Raw genomic sequence first — 24,167 nt, 5'->3', positions numbered from 1 at the left:
ATAATAAATTATTAAAAAATGATTGAAAATTATTAAACATTATTTATTTATTATTAGAAAATAATAATTTATTATTATTATCCTAAATGATATTCTATTATTAAACTTAGAAAATATTACTAAATTATTAAAAAATAATATACAGTTGTTTCTTAAACAGTATTATTTATTTATTATTAAAAAATATTAATAATTTATTATTATTATCCTACACAGTATTTTATTATTACACTACTCATGATAACAATTTTTTTTCAAAAGATTTAAGGATAATAATAATAATAATAATAATAATAATAATAATAATAGTAAAAATAATAACCGTAGTGAAAAATAAATAATAATATAATAGTAGTAATAATAATATTAATAATGATAATAGTAATAAAATTATTAATTACAACACAAATAAATAAAATTCGAATAAATATATATCCTTCACTAAATATTAAAAAAATTACTAACTCATTGAGGATGATCCAAATATTTAATAATATGTTCTTCGAATTTAGTAAAATTACGAACCATTTTTTCTTTCTGCACCGTATACTTCTTCTTCTAACACATTTTGTTTTTTCACTCTTAACCCTCTTCATTCTTGCTTCCTCACTCTCATTTCACTCTTTCTCAACTTCAGTAATGTTACTTTGCTTCTATTTGGCCTCTCCTATCTGTATTTTGGTTTTTAAAGACCGAAATGACCACCCTCCATGACACGTGTTTTGCATACAGAGTGGCGGATCCAAAAGTTTTATAAAAAGAATATAAAATAAATTAAAATATAACATAACAAAAAATTAACAAAATATAATTTATAGTATATAGGTCAAAATTAATAATTATATTATATAACAATTAATATTCAACTACATATTTTAAAATTTTGGTATTTTAAAATTTATTCTGCAATATTTCATATAACTAAAATTATCAATTTACTATCTGAAATAAATTTTGAAATATTCTCTTTTTCAACATATACAATCATATAATCTATTAAAAGTTCGTCTTTTATCTTATTTTAAAATATTATTTTTATAATTTTTATTGTTTAAAAAATCTATTCAGTTGTTACTGTTATCATAGAAAGAGTCAAAATAATTTTTTTATAATTATCACTTTTTATATTAATCCAAACCTATATTTTTCAATAATTTTTTAATTATTTATATATATATACGCTTTTATTATTTTTTAAACCTATTTATTAATTGCTATTGATATATTATAATACACATTATAATTTATACATATTAAATTAGTAACATGTAAAATTTTTTTAATGTGTAATATACAAAAATATATTTAATCTATTATAATATATATATTAATTATATAATAAGAAATTAATAATAAAATAATAATAATATTTTTTTTAAAAATTAGGGGACTATGGCCACCTTAAACTCCCGTAAATTCGCTACTGTACATACAATTAGAAAGGCTGCAAAACACAACTTGCGCTTTGTCAAGACTGACAAATGCAATCTGCGTTTTGCCTAGTCTAATGCTAGTCAATGTCTGCTCCTGTCAGTATGTAGGGGACACCCGAGCACGTTTCGCAACTTGGTTCCCTTTCCAACCCAATCACAAATTTTTTCCAACCCAATCACAAATTTTTTGTTTCATCGCCTGCAAAAACGTTTTATAAGTCACTGAACAACGCAAATCCATATTTGTGGACAACTCACCCTACATTTATATTTATCCTTATTACTATTATTTTATCCATAACTAAATTAATTTTTACATTTCTCACCATAAAAAATTTGACAAAATCGACCATTAAAAATTATAAAATAAATTTTATACCATAAAAATAATCAATAATTAAATTTTTATTAATAATTCCATAAATATCTTGTCCTTTCTTCTTCTTTCTTCATCTCCCTTCTATAATCATTACTAACTCCACTGTATAATTCACCGTTCCACCACATCTATTCCCACCTTTTCCAACATTCCAAACATCTGCATCTTGCCAACAACAACCGCATTCCTCTCCTTTCTTCTCCCAAACCCAAAGCCACATTGAATCCTCATCCCTTCATATTCCGCATTCGAACCCAAAACCCTCACCACCACCAGACCCGACACTCCGTGTATTCCCAAATCCTACGTCGATGATGTCTCCTTTGCAATCTCAGCTTCCTCTGTTACAAACACAACCGCCGCATTGTCTTGCCAAAAACCTCAGGTTACGCCTCCAAAACGACGACACACTCTACGACCTCTTCCTCTTCTCCTTCTCTCCAACGCTCGCCGAAATCGCCGACTCGTAGGCTACGACTTCCGTCATCAACATGGAGCATGGCCACGGCGGAATCTCCGACGCGCTCCCCTGTCTCCACGCGCTCGCAGCCACCGGCACGGCCGCAATCCTCCGCGTTCTTGAGAGCTCCGCCACTTGGGCTAAGAAAGCCCTTGACTTAAGCCCACAAGGGATCATGTTTCCAATGATCGATTCCGCGGAATTCGCCATCGACGTCGTGTCGTTCTGACGGTTCCCTCTCGTCGGGATCCGTGGCTCGGCTCACTCCGTCGTCTGGGCTTCCGGTTCCGGCATAGATGAAGTTCGCCTTGGTAGTTACCAAGAAGAGCTGTTGATTATGTGCCAAATCAAACTAACCAACCAAGATAGTTGGGTCAAATAATATATGTACGCTTGATTCCCTTGAAAAATGAACTCCATGTAAAAGAACATTGTTCATATGAAGGGAGGTTTAACTACCTAACAAGTCAATGCCTTGTTCTTGCTTTTTGTTCCTGTAATCTTGGTGGATCAATAAGTTCAAGTGAGAAAGTTTTGCAAATTCATAAAACGACTCTCACTTTTAAGTTTTTTCACTTTAAAAGAAACAAACCTATATTACTATGTTACCATATTACTATGTTAGGAAGGCAAACAATATGAATATTTTGGGAATTGAAAACTCTAATTTTCTTTATCACCAATCACACGGTGTTCTTCATAATAATTTCCAATAACTTCAGAGTGAAGAATATACATACAAAAGCATTTTCTACACTATTCATATAAACAAAACAAAAAACAACCTCTTAAAAAACGAAAAAAAAAAAACAAAAGAACAAGCATTTAAAGTAGGAGTTCCAAATCAAACTAACCAACCAAGATAGTTGGTTCAAGTAATATCTGTATGCTTGATTCCCCTTGAATTGTTTTTAAGTGGTTTGGACTTAAAATCAAACAAACCAGTTATGATGAAAAATGGACTGATATTGCATCAATATAAGTAACACAACAATCAAGGCAGCCACCCCCCATGGCGAGCTCCCCTCTCAGGAAGCCGAGAACATATATTGATGCAATATCAGGCTATCTTTCATGATAACTGGTTTGTTTGATTTTAAGTCTAAACCATATAAAGACAATTCAAGGGAAATCAAGCATACATATATTACTTGAATCAACTATTTTGGTTGGTTAGTTTGATTTGGAACTCCTACTTTATATGCTTGTTTTTTGTTTTTTTCATTTTTTTAGGAGGTTGTGTTTTGTTTTGTTATATGAATAGTATAGAAGGTGCTTTTGTATGTATATTCTTCACTAATTCAGTCTGAAGTTATTGGAAATTATTATGAAGAACACTGAGTGATTAGTGATAAAGAAAATTAGAGTTTTCAGTTCTCAAAATATTCATATTGTTTGTCCTTCCTAACATAGTAACATGGGTTTACTTCTTTTAAGGTGATAAAAAGATGCAATAAAATAATCTGAGATCATAGAGTGAGACTTACTTCAGTCATTCTATGAATTTGCAAAACTTCTCACTTGAACTTATTGATCCAACAAGATTACAGGAACAAAAAGCAAGAACAAAGCATTGACTTGTTAGGTAGTTAAACCTCCCTTCATATGAACATGTTCTTTTACATGGAGTTCATTTTCCAACCTTCCACAAGTTCATGGAATAAATTAACTCAGTAGCATATATGAAAACTGCGTGTAAAAAATAAGAAGAGAAAATTCCCAACAAAAGTTGAATCCAAAGCTAGAATTCTAGTTTGTGTAGTACAGTAACATAAGAATTTTCTGGGGTCAAGAGTGGTTCAAACTTCAAACCTGCCAATAGATGGAGTCTCCTTCTTTTGCTATTGGGATTAACCAGTGGTAAATTTCCTCCTACAGCAACAAGACCTGCCAATCTCTTTTCTCCAAAAAGAGAAACTTTAAGATTCATTGAATTGGGTAATATATGTTTTCTTGGTACATCAATTAGGTAGTATTTACATTTACATTACACCCTGCTGAGAACAAAAACCAACTCAGGGTTGTTCCAGTAGGTGAACAATGAAACAGGGAGGCATAAATAAGCCCGTTCTCACTCGTTAGCCTTTCTGCTACCATCGACACTACTTGATGAGCTGTCCTGAACACTATGAGACGATGAACACCTACCTAATGAACTCCTTTCTGACCTCAATGGCTTGCTGCATTTCCTTTTTCCGGACCATAAATCCTGCAAAACCCGAAATTCAAGCACAAAATACCACTTGAATTCAGAACTCGTGATATATATATGGAATGGTGATAGCAAAGTTCTTACATTAGAGATATATGGATTCCTATCCAGATATATGGATTCCAACCGGGCCTGGGATTGTCAAAGAAAGAGACTCCCTTAAACTTACAATAATGCTTGACATTGGGTAATGATGTTTCCAAGGTTCTTTATATTTGTACAGGGGGTACAATCCGTACCTCTTCCTTATGCTTTACTTCATACATGATTTATAAAAATAAAATACACCATAATTATTTAATTAATTAATTAATTAATAATGCAACATAGGATAGTATTTCTTCCATCTGTTTCTTTGTTCGGGTCATGAATGAATCTGATTTGTTTTTGTATGTTTAGTAAATTCAACTGGTACCAGTGACGACCCAAAAAATTTTAGAAGTGGGAGTAAAAATATATACACTAAAATAAATTTTGTTAAATATTATTAATTATATAAAAAAATAAAAATTAAAAAAAGTTAATGAACACTTTTATTCTTAAAATACTATTTATTATATATAATTTATAAAAATTAATTTTTTATTTCTAAAATTTGAACTTAAAATATTTTAATTAAATTATAGATGACTTGTTATCTTAACTATTTTTTTAATACACATTTAATAATAAAAGACGGACTCAATTGACACATTAGCAACTAGTGATACACTAGTATAATTTAAAACTAGAATTATATATAAATACTAAAAAATTAAATATGTATATAAAAGTATGTTTATATAAAATAATATAACCTTAATTTATAATTTTTTTCTTTTTTTCTTTTTAAAATAATCAAATTTGTTATATATTTTTTAATTTAATTTTGATATAATGTTAGATGAAAAATTTTATTCATCTGTTTAATTATGTATTGTAATTAAAATATTTTGTCTTTACTATTTTCAAAAATAAAAAATATATTCGAAATTAGTAAATTAATTTATTTATTTTAAAATTTTATATGCAACATAGGTACATATAATAAAACAAAAGATAAAAAATAAATAATAAAGATGAATAAATTGAGAATAAAATAAAATATATAAAGTCATGAAGAGAAATATTAGATTAATATCTAAACTATAATTGTTTGAATTAAAATTTGTAATAATTGAAAATATCAAAAAGAAAATTAATGAAATTGGAAGATACATAGAGTTATAAAAAGTTATATAAAAAAAATATGGAGAATTTAAAATTTACCTTTTGATGAAAAGAAAATAACTACTAGACAAGGAATAAAAAAATGTTAAAATATAAAAATAAAAAAGAGTTTAAAAGAATAAAAGAATGACCATACAAAAATTAAATTTAATTAGGTTAAATAATAGTGAAAATAATAAAAAAATAAAAAAATAAATTTAAAACTTTAGTCAATTGAGTATAATTTATTTACCGTGGAGTCATTTAAAATTTAAAATAAAGATACATTATTATATATAACTATTTTTTTTTAAATGAAAACCAGTGGGGCAAGTGCCCCCTCATGGCCCTTACCGGGTCCGTGCCTGCCTGGTACCGGGTACAATGACTATGATTATGGGACTTGTTAAGGTGGAAAAATCTACATTGTTATTCTTAGAATCTATTCTTATCTTCTCAAATTTTAGATCCAAGGTTTCCATCTAATGCTTTTCGTTTTTTAATTCAGATCCAAGGCTTGCTTGCTGCGTTATTGGCCGTTGATTATTCGGTGGATACATTACCTTGGGCTAGAAAATTGAAAAAGTGGATACAGATGAATATTACAAAACTTAAAGTCTCTATTTGGATTTTTTTTCATATTTTAGCTGCCATATTCACCCTTTACTGTATTAATCACAAACCAAATTTATGCTTTGCATCTACTGTTGATTTAGTTTTTCTATATTTTATGGCAATCTTTTCGCACTGTGTCAGAATCATTTAGATGCATATTGGAAGCAGAAAATTATTGATTATTCTCTATATATTTAGTTTCTCTATATACTACTAACTTTTAATTTGCAGAATATTCTCTCTGTTACAAATATCCGTTTCAGCCTCATTATTTTTTTTTGCTGAATTCACTTTTTCTTAATTATTAAACTATTGATCCCTATCATTTTTCACTGTAATTAAAAGTCACAAGACCAAAATATAAGAAGTTAAATACAAAAATTAACACAAAAACAAGAACTTTAAATCAGAAGTTATACAGAAAAAATTAAACCATAGAGCAGTTAAGATACTTTTTCACCTAATATGACATACTTTATCTCTTTCTCAGGCCCTATAGAAGTAAGGATGTATAATAATCAATAGCCAAAAAGAGTAGTCCTCAATGAGAATTTTTAAAAGAGGAGTGTTAGGGGCAGTAATTTTTGTGATTTATGACCATTAAATAGTTATTAATGATGTTTTTAATGGTGTGAAATTTCATCCAATGATGTAAAATTACTCATTTTTGTTTTGCTAATTACATACTGACTAAAATTTAATAAAGTTGCTGGTCTCTATACTTTTCCTTTTTAAAAAGAAGTGTATAAAGGAAAAAAATTATTAATCCTCAATGGAATCCACGTAATTTTTTTTCCTATAAAAAGAATCCACAAAAATATTATATTCCCATAAAATATTTCAATGTCACCAGTTCTATAGTAGTTTAATTAGTACTTGTTTTAAAATTTTTCTAATACTAACTGTCATTTGTTACAAGATTTTAGTCAATAAACATGTAACATTCAATTGGACCACTGAATAAGTAATATAAGTGTATCATATACTAATTTTCTATATTGGACACCACCATCCAGACAAGCATGCCATGAAATAATTATTGTAAGCCTATCTTCATATAAATTTATGTGTATTACTTTCTTGTCCAACATTAGTAGAACAGTAAAAATAAGTTGTGCTTAAATATTGAAACTGCTTGTTTTTATTATTTAATGTAGGTTTAGGCTGGGACCAGGGGTACTGAGAGCATGGACTGGGATGTAATGGTTATGCAGATGTATAAATCAATATATTCATAAACTATATATATTTGTATTGCATGATATATCTGTAATGAATTTTACTCTTACTCTTATCAAATTAAAAGGAGTGGTATGACATCATGCATACGCTACTATATTAGTATATTATTATCTATCATTGTAACTATCTAGCTTCATGAAATAAAAATATGTGATTGATGTGTTTTTTATGAGAATTCTTAATTATTAGTTCTCTCAAACTTAGAAAAATCTAATTAAGTGAGATTCCTCGTATTTGAGAAGATATACAACTTCCTTTCATGCATAACAATTAATATAGTATTCCTTTCCATAGATGTTTATCCACATTGATATTTATGACTAGAAAAGAAAAACAAAATTACTTGGAACTAAATGAACCGTGTGAGAGCCAAACAATACAACCAATAATTCTGCATCAGATCGTATTCTATCCTTACATTATCATATACTTTTTGGTTTTATTTATTGATTATTATATGATTGGGCACATTTATTAATCTTAGAGATAGTATAATATTTTATATATAACCCAAGAAAGTAACCCTATTCAAAAAGCTCCATCACTCTCGCACTCAATCATAGTCTCATTACTGGACTACCTTTGCCGGGAAGACTTTCAATGCTTCACATTGAATACTCCTTAAACCAGCGGCTCTGATACTACTTGTTAGGCCACCATCGGTTCTGATACCACTTGTTGGGTCACCATTGGCTCTACCTTTGCTAGAAAGACTTTCGATACTTCACCTAAAATACTCTTTAAACCAAACCGATTAACCATCGGCTCTGATACCACTTATTGGGCCACTGTCGACTCTGATACCACTTGTTAGGTCATGTTTTGTAATCCATCAAACATAGCTTTTCATTTTCTAGTTCAAAAGATCTTTTTATATCTGCAACAATTGTTTTTTTTTAATGATAAGAAAGGACTTTTGTCAATTTATTTTTATAAAAAGTTATGCTATCTCTAATATCTTATTTTATTTTCTTCTTATTTCAGATATGGAAGCTACTCATCGAGTTAGTTGCTATCGCCTTTCTCATGTTTGGCCTAACATGCTCGACCATTATTTTAGAGTCAAACAAACTTGCTCTTATTTTGTTAGCTCCAGTTGCAGTGATTTTGAAGAATTGACTTAAGTTACAAAATACATCCATCAATATTAGAAATATTTATACCTGGTCTCCAATAATTCAACTTGCATGAATAGTTTTGTTCATATGTGTGACATGAACATGTTTTGGCAGTGAGGTATACCGCAGTATCATTTTATATTTTTTTTTAAAAATAAAAATAATACTTGAGATGAGATTTTGGAAATTTTGTTTATTTATTGTACCATGAACATAAGCCTTGCTTATAATATTAATTGTATATAATAATAAAATTTGATTTGATGTTAACATATTAATTAAAAGGAGGATGTGTGTATGTTATAATATTAAATATTGATGAAGTTATTTATGGTGATTAATAAAGGTTGGAGAGTTAGCGAAAATCGCTGTGGAAGTCATTGTCATGCTCAACATCCTCATAGTCGGGTATGTCTTTCTATAAAATCTACCTTCACTTTCATATAATTATATAAATAATTAATTATTATTTTATTATAATAGGGTCTATTTATGAAATTTGGTAAATATAACTATTTATATTGTCTCTTTATAGAATGAGTAATTTTATCACATGATATTAGAGTTCTATACTCTAAAAGTCTAAATACTAAATACTATATAAATAAATAAAAAGATAGACTAAAAAAAAATACTAAATACTTATGGTCATGATTGCATGCATTGTTTTCTTAAACTAATTAATAAGATGATATTATTTAATTATTTTTTTAAATTTTGATATATATATATATATAATTCTCTTAAAAATAGTACATGTTGATTGATAAGAAAATGTTTAAGTCAAAATACTATTTATTATATTAAAAAAAGTTATGCACGTAGTAATTAAGATTGATGAAAATCTAATTTTTAAAAAAATACTATATCTATACACAAAAAATCAAATGTAAAAGAATTCTATTGCATAGATAATTAAACATAAACTAATTGTTATAACGATATTATTAATTTACAGGCCAGCATCAGGGGATCAATGAACCCAATAAGAACATTAGGTCCAGCAATTACAGCAAACAATTACAAAATAATTTTCACTAAGACTGCCTTCCAAATTTGAAATAAAAAGAAGAAAATAAAATAAGATGCCATCCTTTGTTATATTAATCTTAGAGATAGCATAATATTTTGTAATATAACCCAAGAAAATAACCTTATTCAGGAAGCTCCATCACTCTCGCACTAAATCATAGCTGGACTACCTCTACCGGAAAGACTTTCAATGCTTTACTTTGAATACTCTTTAAACCAGACCGATTAACCATCGGCTCTGATACTACTTGTTAGGCCACCATCGATTCTGATACCACCTGTTGGGTCAACATCAGCTCTACTTTTTTCAGAAAGACTTTCGATGCATCATCTAGAATACTCTTTAAATCAAACCGATTAACCATCGACTCTGATACCACTTATTGGGCCACTGTCAGCTCTGATACCATTTGTTGGGTCATGTTTTGTGGTGCATCAAACATAATTTTTTATTTTCTAGTTCAAAAGATCTTTTTGTATCTGCAACAATTATTTTTTTTTAAATGATAAGAAAGGGCTTTTGTCAATTTATTTTTATAAAAAGTTATGCTATCTCTAACATCTTATTTAATTTTCTTCTTATTTCAGATATGGAAGCTAACTATCATCGAGTTAGTTGCTACCGCCTTTTTCATGTTTGTCCTAAGATGCTCGACCATTATTTTAGAGTCAAACAAACTTGCTCTTATTTTGTTAGACCTCTTTGCAGTGGTTTTGAAGAATTGACTTAAGTTACAAAATGCATCCATCTATATTAAAAGTATTTGTACTTGGTCTCCAATAATTCAACTTACATGAATAGTTTTGTTCATATGTGTGACATGAACATGTTTTGGCAGTGAGATATACCGCTGTATCATTTTAAATTTTTTTTTAAAAATAAAAATAATACTTGAGATGAGATTTTAGAATCTTTGTTTATTTATTGCACCATGAATGTAAGCCCTGCTTTTAATATTAATTATGTGTAATAACAAAATTTGATTTGAGTTAACATATTAATTAAAAGGAGGATGTGTGTATGTTATAATATTAAATATTGATGAAGTTGTTTATGGTGATAAATAAAGGTTGGAGAGTTAGCGAAAATCGTTGTGGGAGCCATTGTCATGCTTAACATCCTTATAGTCGGGTATGTCCTTCTATAAATCTTCCTTCACTTTCATATAATTATATAAATAATTAATTTTTAATTTATTATAATAGAGTCTATTTATGAAACTTGGTAAATATAACTATTTATATTGTCTCTTTATAGAATGAGTAATTTTATAATATGATATTAGAGTTCTATGCTCTAAAAGTCTAAAATACTAAATACTAAATAAATAAATAAAAAGATAGACTAAGAAAAATACTAAATACTTATGGTCATGATTGCATGCAATGTTTTCTTAAACTAATTAATAATGTGATATTATTTAATTATTCTTTTTTAATTTATATATATATATATAATTCTCTTAAAAAATAATACATGTTAATTGTTAAGAAAAAGTTTAAGTCAAAATAGTATTTATTATATTAAAAAAAAGTTATACACATAGTAATTAAGATTGATGAAAATCTAATTTTTATGAAAAGGATAAATAGGTTATGACCTTTTGTCCCGCGAATATTTTTGTCTTTGACCATTGAAAAATATTTTTAAGTTCTTGACCTTCACAAAACTTGGACAGATCAATCCCTCCGTCCAAATGCCTCCATCAGGGACTGATCATGTCTAAGGCCAACATCGGTTGGAGAGGGGAACGAAGCATGCCTTATAAGGGTGTGGATACCTCTCCCTAACATGACGCGTTTTGACGAGTGAGTGTGGGGGACTTCGGCTAGCATCCCTATCGTCAAAAGTAAAACCATGAGGCCTTGTGTGCCAAAGCGGACAATATCGTGCTAGCGGGTGGTCTGGGCTGTTACAGATGGTATCAGAACCAGAACCCAGATCGATGAGCCAGCGAGGGCGCTGGGCTCCCATAGGGGGTGGATTGTAAGGCTCACATCAGTTGGAGAGGGGAACGAAGCATGCCTTATAAGGGTGTGGATACCTCTCCCTAGCATGACGCGTTTTGACGAGTGAGTGTGGGGGGCTTCGGCTATCATCCCTATCGTCAAAGACAAAACCGTGAGGCCTTGTATACCAAAGCGGACAATATCGTGCTAGCGGGTGGTCTGAGCTGTTACAGATGGTATCAGAGCCAGGTTCCCGGATCGATGTGCCAGCGAGGGCGCTGTGCTCCCTTAGGGGGGTGGATTGTAAGGCCCACATCAGTTGGAGAGGGGAACGAAGCATGCCTTATAAGGGTGTGGATACCTCTCTCTAGCATGACGCATTTTGACGAGTGAGTGTGGGGGGCTTCGGCTAGCATCCCTATCGTCAAAAGCAAAACCGTGAGGCCTTGTGTGCCAAAGCGGACAATATCGTGCTAGCGGATGGTATGGGCTGTTACAGATGGTATCAGAGCCAGAACCCGGATCGATGTGCCAGCGAGGGCGCTGGACTCCCTTAACGGGGTGGATTGTAAGGCCTACATCGGTTGGGGAGGGGAACGAAGCTTGCTTTATAAGGGTGTGGATACCTCTCCCTAGCATTTCGCGTTTTGACGAGTGAGTGTGGGGGGCTTCGGCAATCATCCCTATCGTCAAAGACAAAACCGTGAGGCCTTGTGTGCCAAAGCGGACAATATCGTGCTAGCGGGTGGTCTAGGCTGTTACAGTGAATGTTTGGAGAGAAGGGAGGTAGTGAGCGCTGTGAATGTATGGAGAGGAGGGAGGTGGTGAGCACTGGGAATGTATGGAGAGGAGGGAGGTGAGGGAGGTGGTGAGCGCTGTGAATGTATGGAGAGGAGGGAGGTGGTGAGCGCTGTGAATGTATGGATAGCAGGGAGGTGGTGAGCACTGTGAATGTATAGAGAGGATGGAGGTAGTGAGCGCTCTGAATGTATGGAAAAGAGGGAGGTGGTGAGCGTTGTGAATGTATGGAGAGGAGGGAGGTGGTGAACGCTGTGAATGTATGGAGAGGAGGGAAATGGTGAGCGCTGTGACTGTATGGAAAGGAGGGAAGTGGTGAGCGCTGTGAATATATGGAGAGGAGGGAGGTAGTGAGCGTTGTGAATGTATGGAGAGGAGGGAGGTGGTGAGCGCTGTGAATGTATGGAGAGGAGGGAGCGCTATGAATGTATGGAGAGGAGGGAGGTAGTGAGCGCTGTGAATGTATGGAAAGGAGGGAGGTGGTGAGCGCTGTGAATGTATGGAGAGGAGGGAGGTGGTGGGCGCTTTAAATGTATGGACAGGAGGGAGGTGGTGACCGCTGTGAATGTTTGGAGAGGAGGGAGGTAGTGAGCGCTGTGAATGTATGGACAGGAGGGAGGTGGTGAGCACTGTGAATGTATGGACAGGAGGGAGGTGGTGAGCACTGTGAATGTATGGAGAGGAGGGAGGTGGTGAGAGCACTGTGAATGTATGGAGAGGAGGGAGGTGGTGAGCGCTGTGAATGTATGGAGGGGAGGGAGATGGTGAGTGTAAGGCCCACATCGGTTGGAGAGGGGAACGAAGCATGCCTTATAAGGGTGTGGATAGCTCTCCCTAGCATGACGCGTTTTGACGAGTGAGTGTGGGGGGCTTCGGCTATCATCCCTATCGTCAAAGGCAAAACCGTGAGGCCTTGTGTGCCAAAGCAGACAATATCGTGCTAGCGGGTGGTTTGGGCTATTATAGATGGTATCAGAGCCAGGTTCCCGGATCGATGTGCCAGCGAGGGTGCTGGGCTTCCTTAGGGGGGTGGATTGTAAGGCCCACATCGGTTGGAGAGGGGAACGAAGCATGCCTTATAAGGGTGTGGATACCTCTCCCTAGCATGACGCGATTTGACGAGTGAGTGTGTGGGGCTTCGGCTATCATCCCTATCGTCAAAGGCAAAATCGTGATGCCTTGTGTGTCAAAGCGGACAATATCGTGATAGCGGGTGGTCTGGGCTATTACAGATGGTATCAGAGCCAGGTTCCCGGATCGATGTGCCAGCGAGGGCGCTGGGCTCCCTTAGGGGGGTGGATTGTAAGGCCCACATCGGTTGGAGAGGGGAACGAAGCATGCCTTATAAGGGTGTGGATACCTCTGCCTAGCATGACGCGTTTTGATGAGTGAGTGTAGGGGGTTTCGGCTATCATCCCTATCGTCAAAGACAAAACCGTGAGGCCTTGTGTGCCAAAGCGGACAATATCGTGCTAGCGGGTGGTTTGGGCTGTTACAGATGGTATCAGAGCCAGGTTCCCAGATCGATGTGCCAGCGAGGGCGCTGGGCTCCCTTAGGGGGGTGGATTGTAAGGCCCACATCGGTTGGAGAGGGGAACGAAGCATGCCTTATAAGGGTGTGGATACCTCTCCCTAGCATGACTCGTTTTGACGAGTGAGTGTGGGGGGCTTCGGTTAGCATCCCTATCGTCAAAAGCAAAACCGTGAGGACTTGTGTGCCAAAGCGGACAATATCGTGCTAGCGGATGGTCTGGGCTGTTACAGATGGTATCAGAGCCAGAACCTGGATCGATTTGCCAGTAAGGGCGTTGGGCTCCCTTAGAGGGGTGGATTATACGGCCCACATCGGTTGGGGAGGAGAACGAATTATTCTTTATAAGGGATCGGATACCTCTCCCTATCATAACGCATTTTGACGAGTGAGTGTGGGGGGCTTCGGCTAGTATCCCTATCGTCATAGACAAACCCGCGAGCCCTTGTGTGCCAAAGCGGACAATATCGTGCTAGCGGGTGGTCTGGGCTGTTATAGTGAATGTATGGAGAGGAGGGAGGGAGTGAGCGCTGTGCATGTATGGACAGGAGGGAGGTGGTGAGCGCTGTGAATGTATGGAGAGGAGGGTGGTGGTGAGCGCTGTGAATGTATGGAGAGGAGGGAAGTGGTGAGCGCTGTGAATGTATGGAGAGGAGGGAGGTGGTGAATGCTGTGAATGTTTGGAGAGGAGGGAGCGCTGTGAATGTATGGAAAGGAGGGAGGTGGTGAGCGCTGTGAATGTATGGAGAGGAGGGAGGTGGTGAGCGCTGTGAATGTATGGAGAGGAGGGAGGTAGTGAGCGCTGTGAATGTATGGAAAGGAGGGAGGTTGTGAGCACTGTGAGTGTATAGAGAGGACGGAGGTAGTCAGCGCTGTGAATGTATGGAAAGGAGGGAGGTGGTGAGTGTAAGGCCCACATCGGTTGGAGAGGGGAACGAAGCATGCCTTATAAGGGTGTGGATACCTCTCCCTAGCATGACGCTTTTTGACGAGTGAGTGTGGGGGTCTTCGGCTATCATCCCTATCGTCAAAGGCAAAACCGTGAGGCCTTGTGTGCCAAAGCGGACAATATCGTGCTAGCAAGTGGTCTGGGCTGTTACAGATGGTATCAGAGCCAGGTTCCCGAATCGATGTGCCAGCGAGGGTGCTGGGCTCCCTTAGGGGGGTGGATTGTAAGGCCCACATCAGTTGGAGAGGGGAACGAAGCATGCCTTATAAGGGTGTGGATACCTCTTCCTAGCATGACGCGTTTTGACGAGTGAGTGTGGGGGGCTTCGACTAGCATCCCTATCGTCAAAGACAAAACCGTGAGGCCTTGTGTGCCAAAGCGGACAATATCGTGCTAGCGGGTTGTCTGGGCTGTTACAGATGGTATCAGAGCCAGAACCCAGATCGATGTGCCAGCGAGGACGCTGGGCTCCCTTAGGGGGGTGGATTGTAAAGCCCACATTGGTTGGAGAGGGGAACAAAGCATTCCTTATAAGGGTGTGGATACCTCTCTCTAGTATGACGCGTTTTGACGAGTTAGTGTAGGGGGCTTCGGCTATCATCCCTATCGTCAAAGACAAAACCGTGAGGCTTTGTGTGCCAAAGCGGACAATATCGTGCTAGCAGGTGGTCTGGGCTGTTACATTCACAGCGCTCACCACCTCCCTCCTTTCATAATGAAGAATTGCAAGTGTTTGTCATTTCCTCCTCTTGCCAAAAAGGTATTACGCACGTACTAAGCCATATCTCTAATTATCTCCCGACTCCTTTTATTACTAATTTTTTTTGTAACTGTTTCTTCACTTAACTAATTTCAAATTTGTATGATTAGGTAGCCGCAGTGTTTGTTGGCACATTTATGCTGATGTTCGCCGGAATAGCGGCGGCAATAATGAACGAGAAGACTAATGGATTGGAAAGTCTATTGGGCTGCGTTGTCGTCACCGGCCTTGCGGTGACAGTCATCATCCTGTCCACCGGACACATATCCAGTGCACATCTCAACCCCGCTGTCACCATATCATTTGCTGCCATAAAGCACTTCCCTTGGAAGAAGGTAAGAACTCAGTGATCTATCTATATATGGAATGCATGTGAATGTTCATTAAAATATATATGTCATGCATGCAGGTGCCAATGTATATTGGAGCACAGATATTGGCATCAATGTGTGCCGCATTTGCACTGAAGGAAGTGTATCATCCATTCATGGGGGGTGGAGTGACGGTTCCTTCAGGAGGATATAGCCAAGTTTTGCTTTAGAATTCATCATCAGCTTCAATCTCATGTTTGTTGTCACTGCTTTCGCCACTCACACTAGAACTGTAAGCATATTTTATATTATGTTTATAATATTTAATGTGCTAATTGCCAATAATTTCTTGCTTAATTAAGTAATAATAATGATGAAATTGTTTATGGTGATAAATGAAGGTTGGACAGTTCGCAGGAATGGCGTTGGGAGCTACTGTAACGTTCAACATCCTCATAACTGGGTATGTCCTTCTATCAAAGTAAATTTATTCTTCAAGATGGACTTGACTAAATTCTTTATAAGGGGCTATATAATTTTCATGTCTCAATATATATGGTTCCATTATCAATAATAATAATAATAATAATAATAATAATAATAATAATAAAAAAGGTACGTTGAGATAAGAAGGAAAAATATGTCTTCATAAGTACTGAAAATGAAAGACATGCTCTTTCTATTATTCATTCCTTCACGTTATGGATATTCTCACCATATGATCTTAGTTTAGAAGGATTTTTGTTGGATTGATTAATTATTACGTGTATATATATATGTCCTACTAGACCAATTTGTAATCACAAATAATTGCACAAATGTAATAAATAAATAAATAATTAAATAAAAAGATAGACTAAGAAAAATACTAAATATTTATGGTCACGGTTCTATGCATTATTTTTTTAAACTAATTAATATGGTGATATTATTTAATTATTCTTTTTAAATCTTGATATATATAATTCTCTTAAAAAATAATACATGTTGATTGTTAAGAAAATGTTTAAGTCAAAATAATATTTATTATACAAAAAAAAGTTATAGACGTAGTAATTAAGATTGATGAAAATCTAATTTCTAATAAAATACTATATCTATACACACAAAATTAAACATAAAAAAATTTCATTGCCTAGATAGTTAAACATAAATTAATTATTATAACAATATTATCAATTACAGGCCAGTATCAGGGGGATCAATGAATTCAGTAAGAACATTAGGTCCAGCAATTGCAGCAAATAATTACAAAGCAATTTGGATTTATTTGACAGCTCCAATTCTTGGTGCATTTGGTGGTGCCGGAGCTTATTGTGTTATAAAGCTTCCTGATGATGAAAACTCTGAACTCTAAGCTCTTTCAAGTCCTATTACGTTATATTACTTGAACTGCTTTTTTTTTGTTTTGTTAGGAGGTTGTATTTTGTTTTGTTATATGAAATAGTGTAGAAGGTGCTTTTGTATGTATATTCTTCACTAGTTCAGTCTGAAGTTACTTGGAAGTTATTGCCGGTGCTTTTTTCGTTATAGAATGGAAAAGGCTTGAGCATTAAGTGTTTAGATTGTGTGGATTGGGCCAAAATAATGGAGTTCTTTTTTAACATTGGTGAGCAACTTTTTTTTGTCCAACAAGAGAAACTTTAAGATTCATTGAATTGGGTAATATATGTTTTCTTGGTACATCAATTAGGTAGTATTTACATTTACATTACACCCTGCTGAGAACAAAAACCAACTCAGGGTTGTTCCAGCAGGTGAACAATGAAAAATTCCAAAGGGATTACAGGGAGGCATAAATAAGCCCATTCTCATTCGTTAGCCTTTCTGCTACCATCGACACTACTTGATGAGCTGTCCTGAACACTATGAGACGATGAACACCTACCTAATGAACTCCCTTCTGACCTCAATGGCTTGCTGCATTTCCTTTTTCCTGACGATAAATCCTGCAAAACCCGAAATTCAAGCACAAAACACCACTTGAATACAGTACTTGTTCAATAACAGCCATTAGTTAATAGTTACCATATTGAGAAAACAACGCTAACCTGATCTGCAGAAGATCCAGGAGTCTTCAACTCAAGGTTTGTGGTGACATCATTTGAAGCCTCACTTTTATCTGCTTACATTATTCTATCCTTACATTATCATATACTTTTTGGTTTTATTTATTGATTATTATATGATTGGGCACATTTATTAATCTTAGAGATAGTATAATATTTTATATATAACCCAAGAAAGTAACCCTATTCAAAAAGCTCCATCACTCTCGCACTCAATCATAGTCTCATTACTGGACTACCTTTGCCGGGAAGACTTTCAATGTTTCACATTGAATACTTCTTAAACCAGCGGCTCTGATATTACTTGTTAGGCCACCATCGGTTCTGATACCACTTGTTGGGTCACCATTGGCTCTATCTTTGCTAGAAAGACTTTCGATACTTCACCTAAAATACTCTTTAAACCAAACCGATTAACCATCGGCTCTGATACCACTTATTGGGCCACTGTCGACTCTGATACCACTTGTTAGGTCATGTTTTGTAATCCATCAAACATAGCTTTTCATTTTCTAGTTCAAAAGATCTTTTTGTATCTGCAACAATTGTTTTTTTTTAATGATAAGAAAAGGGCTTTTGTCAATTTATTTTTATAAAAAGTTATGCTATCTCTAATATCTTATTTTATTTTCTTCTTATTTCAGATATGGAAGCTAACTATCATCGAGTTAGTTGCTATCGCCTTTCTCATGTTTGGCCTAACATGCTCGACCATTATTTTAGAGTCAAACAAACTTGCTCTTATTTTGTTAGCTCCAGTTGCAGTGATTTTGAAGAATTGACTTAAGTTACAAAATACATCCATCAATATTAGAAATATTTATACCTGGTCTCCAATAATTCAACTTGCATGAATAGTTTTGTTCATATGTGTGACATGAACATGTTTTGGCAGTGAGGTATACCGCAGTATCATTTTATATTTTTTTTAAAAATAAAAATAATACTTGAGATGAGATTTTGGAATTTTTGTTTATTTATTGTACCATGAACATAAGCCTTGCTTATAATATTAATTGTATATAATAATAAAATTTGATTTGATGTTAACATATTAATTAAAAGGAGGATGTGTGTATGTTATAATATTAAATATTGATGAAGTTGTTTATGGTGATTAATAAAGGTTGGAGAGTTAGCAAAAATCGCTGTGGAAGCCATTGTCATGCTCAACATCCTCATAGTCGGGTATGTCTTTCTATAAAATCTACCTTCACTTTCATATAATTATATAAATAATTAATTATTATTTTATTATAATAGGGTCTATTTATGAAACTTGGTAAATATAACTATTTATATTGTCTTTTTATAGAATGAGTAATTTTATCACATGATATTAGAGTTCTATACTCTAAAAGTCTAAATACTAAATACTATATAAATAAATAAAAAGATAGACTAAAAAAAATACTAAATACTTATGGTCATGATTGCATGCATTGTTTTCTTAAACTAATTAATAAGATGATATTATTTAATTATTTTTTTAAATTTTGATATATATATATATATATAATTCTCTTAAAAATAATACATGTTGATTGATAAGAAAATGTTTAAGTCAAAATACTATTTATTATATTAAAAAAAGTTATGCACGTAGTAATTAAGATTGATGAAAATCTAATTTTTTAAAAAATACTATATCTATACACAAAAAATCAAATGTAAAAAAATTCTATTGCATAGATAATTAAACATAAACTAATTGTTATAACGATATTATTAATTTACAGGCCAGCATCAGGGGATCAATGAACCCAATAAGAACATTAGGTCCAGCAATTACAGCAAACAATTACAAAATAATTTTCACTAAGACTGTCTTCCAAATTTGAAATAAAAAGAAGAAAATAAAATAAGATGCCATCCTTTGTTATATTAATCTTAGAGATAGCATAATATTTTGTAATATAACCCAAGAAAATAACCTTATTCAGGAAGCTCCATCACTCTCGCACTAAATCATAGCTGGACTACCTTTACCGGAAAGACTTTCAATGCTTTACCTTGAATACTCTTTAAACCAGACCGATTAACCATCGGCTCTGATACTACTTGTTAGGCCACCATCGGTTCTGATACCACCTGCTGGGTCAACATCAGCTCTACCTTTTTCAGAAAGACTTTCGATGCATCATCTAGAATACTCTTTAAATCAAACCGATTAACCATCGACTCTGATACCACTTATTGGGCCACTGTCAGCTCTGATACCATTTGTTGGGTCATGTTTTGTGGTGCATCAAACATAATTTTTTATTTTCTAGTTCAAAAGATCTTTTTGTATCTGCAACAATTATTTTTTTTTAAATGATAAGAAAGGGCTTTTGTCAATTTATTTTTATAAAAAGTTATGCTATCTCTAACATCTTATTTAATTTTCTTCTTATTTCAGATATGGAAGCTAACTATCATCGAGTTAGTTGCTACCGCCTTTCTCATGTTTGTCCTAAGATGCTTGACCATTATTTTAGAGTCAAACAAACTTGCTCTTATTTTGTTAGACCTCTTTGCAGTGGTTTTGAAGAATTGACTTAAGTTTCAAAATACATCCATCTATATTAAAAGTATTTGTACCTGGTCTCCAATAATTCAACTTACATGAATAGTTTTGTTCATATGTGTGACATGAACATGTTTTGGCAGTGAGATATACCGCTGTATCATTTTAAATTTTTTTAAAAAATAAAAATAATACTTGAGATGAGATTTTAGAATCTTTGTTTATTTATTGCACCATGAATGTAAGCCCTGCTTTTAATATTAATTATGTGTAATAACAAAATTTGATTTGAGTTAACATATTAATTAAAAGGAGGATGTGTGTATGTTATAATATTAAATATTGATGAAGTTGTTTATGGTGATAAATAAAGGTTGGAGAGTTAGCGAAAATCGCTGTGAGAGCCATTGTCATGCTCAACATCCTTATAATCGGGTATGTCCTTCTATAAAATCTTCCTTCACTTTCATATAATTATATAAATAATTAATTTTTAATTTATTATAATAGAGTCTATTTATGAAACTTGGTAAATATAACTATTTATATTGTCTCTTTATAGAATGAGTAATTTTATAACATGATATTAGAGTTCTATGCTCTAAAAGTCTAAAATACTAAATATTAAATAAATAAATAAAAAGATAGACTAAGAAAAATACTAAATACTTATGGTCATGATTGCATGCAATGTTTTCTTAAACTAATTAATAATGTGATATTATTTAATTATTCTTTTTTAATTTATATATATATAATTCTCTTAAAAAATAATACATGTTAATTGTTAAGAAAATGTTTAAGTCAAAATAGTATTTATTATATTAAAAAAAAGTTATACACGTAGTAATTAAGATTGATGAAAATCTAATTTTTATGAAAAGGATAAATAGGTTATGACCTTTTGTCCCGCGAATATTTTTGTCTTTGACCATTGAAAAATATTTTTAAGTTCTTGACCTTCACAAAACTTGGACGGATCAATCCCTCCGTCCAAATGCCTCCATCAGGGACTGATCATGTCTAAGGCCAACATCGGTTGGAGAGGAGAACGAAGCATGCCTTATAAGGGTGTGGATACCTCTCCCTAGCATAACGCGTTTTGACGAGTGAGTGTGGGGGGCTTTGGCTAGCATCCCTATCGTCAAAAGTAAAACCATGAGGCCTTGTGTGCCAAAGCGGACAATATCGTGCTAGCGGGTGGTCTGGGCTGTTATAGATGGTATCAGAACCAGAACCCGGATCGATAAGCCAGCGAGGGTGCTGGGCTCCCATAGGGGGGTGGATTGTAAGGCTCACATCAGTTGGAGAGGGGAACGAAGCATGCCTTATAAGGGTGTGGATATCTCTCCCTAGCATGACGCGTTTTGACGAGTGAGTGTGGGGGGCTTCGGCTATCATCCCTATCGTCAAAGACAAAACCGTGAGGCCTTGTATGCCAAAGCGGACAATATCGTGCTAGCGGGTGGTCTGAGCTGTTACAGATGGTATCAGAGCCAGGTTTCCGGATCGATGTGCCAGCGAGGGCGCTGTGCTCCCTTAGGGGGTGGATTGTAAGGCCCACATCGGTTGGAGAGGGGAACGAAGCATGCCTTATAAGGGTGTGGATACCTCTCTCTAGCATGACGCATTTTGACGAGTGAGTGTGGGGGGCTTCGGCTAGCATCCCTATCGTCAAAAGCAAAACCGTGAGGCCTTGTGTGCCAAAGCGGACAATATCGTGCTAGCGGATGGTCTGGGCTGTTACAGATGGTATCAGAGCCAGAACCCGGATCGATGTGCTAGCGAGGGCGCTGGACTCCCTTAACAGGGTGGATTGTAAGGCCTACATCGGTTGGGGAGGGGAACGAAGCATGCTTTATAAGGGTGTGGATACCTCTCCCTAGCATGACGCGTTTTGACGAGTGAGTGTGGGGGGCTTCGGCAATCATCCCTATCGTCAAAGACAAAACCGTGAGGCCTTGTGTGGCAAAGCGGACAATATCGTGCTAGCGGGTGGTCTAGGCTGTTACAGTGAATGTTTGGAGAGAAGGGAGGTAGTGAGCGCTGTGAATATATGGAGAGGAGGGAGGTGGTGAGCGCTGTGAATGTATAGAGAGGAGGGAGGTGGTGAGCGCTGTGAATGTATAGAGAGGAGGGAGGTAGTGAGCGCTCTGAATGTATGGAAAAGAGGGAGGTGGTGAGCATTGTGAATGTATGGAGATGAGGGAGGTGGTGAACGCTGTGAATGTATGGAGAGGACGGAGGTGATGAGCGCTGTGACTGTATGGAAAAGAGGGAAGTGGTGAGCGCTGTGAATGTATGGTGAAGAGGGAGGTAGTGAGCGTTGTGAATGTATAGAGAGGAGGGAGGTGGTGAGCGCTGTGAATGTATGGAGAGGAGGGAGCGCTGTGAATGTATGGAGAGGAGGGAGGTAGTGAGCGCTTTGAATGTATGGACAGGAGGGAGGTGGTGACCGCTGTGAATGTATGGAGAGGAGGGAGGTAGTGAGCGCTGTGAATGTATGGAAAGGAGGGAAGTGGTGAGCGCTGTGAATGTATGAACAGGAGGGAGGTGGTGAGCGCTGTGAACGTATGGAGGGGAGGGAGGTAGTGAGCGCTGTTTTTGTATGAAAAGGAGGGAGGTGGTGAGCACTGTGAATGTATGGAGATGAGAGAGGTAGTGAGTGCTGTGAATGTATAGAAAGGAGGGAGGTGGTGAGCGCTGTGAATGTATGGACATGAGGGAGGTGGTTAGCGCTGTGAATGTATGGAGGGGAGGGAGGTAGTGAGCGCTGTGTTTGTATGAAAAGGAGGGAGGTGGTGAGCACTGTGAATGTATGGACAGGAGGGAGGTGGTGAGAGCACTGTGAATGTATGGACAGGAGGGAGGTGGTGAGCGCTGTGAATGTATGGAGAGGAGGGAGGTAGTGAGCGCTGTGAATGTATGGAGGGGAGGGAGATGGTGAGTGTAAGGCCCACATCGGTTGGAGGGGGGAACGAAGCATGCCTTATAAGGGTGTGGATATCTCTCCCTAGCATGACGCGTTTTGACGAGTGAGTGTGGGGGGCTTCGGCTATCATCCCTATCGTTAAAGGCAAAACCGTGAGGCCTTGTGTGCCAAAGCGGACAATATCGTGCTAGCGGGTGGTCTGGGCTATTATAGATGGTATCAGAGCCAGGTTCCCGGATCGATGTGCAAGCGAGGGCGTTGGGCTTCCTTAGGGGGTGGATTGTAAGGCCCACATCGGTTGGAGAGGGGAACGAAGCATGCCTTATAAGGGTGTGGATACCTCTTCCTAGCATGACGCGTTTTGACGAGTGAGTGTGGGGGACTTCGGCTATCATCCCTATCGTCAAAGGCAAAACCGTGAGTCCTTGTGTGCCAAAGCGGACAATATCGTGCTAGCGGGTGGTCTGGGCTATTACAGATGGTATCAGAGCCAGGTTCCCGGATCGATGTGCTAGCGAGGGCGCTGGGCTCCCTTAGGGGGGTGGATTGTAAGGCTCACATCGGTTGGAGAGGGGAACGAAGCATGCCTTATAAGGGTGTGGATACCTCTGCCTAGCATGACGCGTTTTGACGAGTGAGTGTGGGGGTTTCGGCTATCATCCCTATCGTCAAAGACAAA

At 35.8% G+C, this 24,167-nt stretch overlaps 1 long non-coding RNA gene and 1 pseudogene across 1 annotated transcript; one reads left to right on the top strand and one right to left on the bottom strand.

The window, feature by feature from the left end:
- Nucleotides 1-1,937: 1,937 nt before the first annotated feature.
- Nucleotides 1,938-4,658, bottom strand: LOC140181761 (uncharacterized). Its single transcript, XR_011876939.1, has 2 exons — nucleotides 4,569-4,658; nucleotides 1,938-4,481 (listed from the first exon to the last, which is right to left on the bottom strand). It is a non-coding gene; the product is annotated as an uncharacterized lncRNA (long non-coding RNA).
- Nucleotides 4,659-15,622: 10,964 nt separating this feature from the next.
- On the top strand, nucleotides 15,623-17,335 carry LOC112772280 (aquaporin NIP6-1-like; annotated as a pseudogene).
- Nucleotides 17,336-24,167: the final 6,832 nt, after the last annotated feature.

This window comes from Arachis hypogaea, chromosome 3, assembly GCF_003086295.3.
Source record: "Arachis hypogaea cultivar Tifrunner chromosome 3, arahy.Tifrunner.gnm2.J5K5, whole genome shotgun sequence".
NCBI classification, from domain to species: Eukaryota; Viridiplantae; Streptophyta; class Magnoliopsida; order Fabales; family Fabaceae; genus Arachis; species Arachis hypogaea.
Note: the sequence above shows the minus strand (reverse complement) of the source record. Positions and strands in the feature narration are given on the sequence as shown.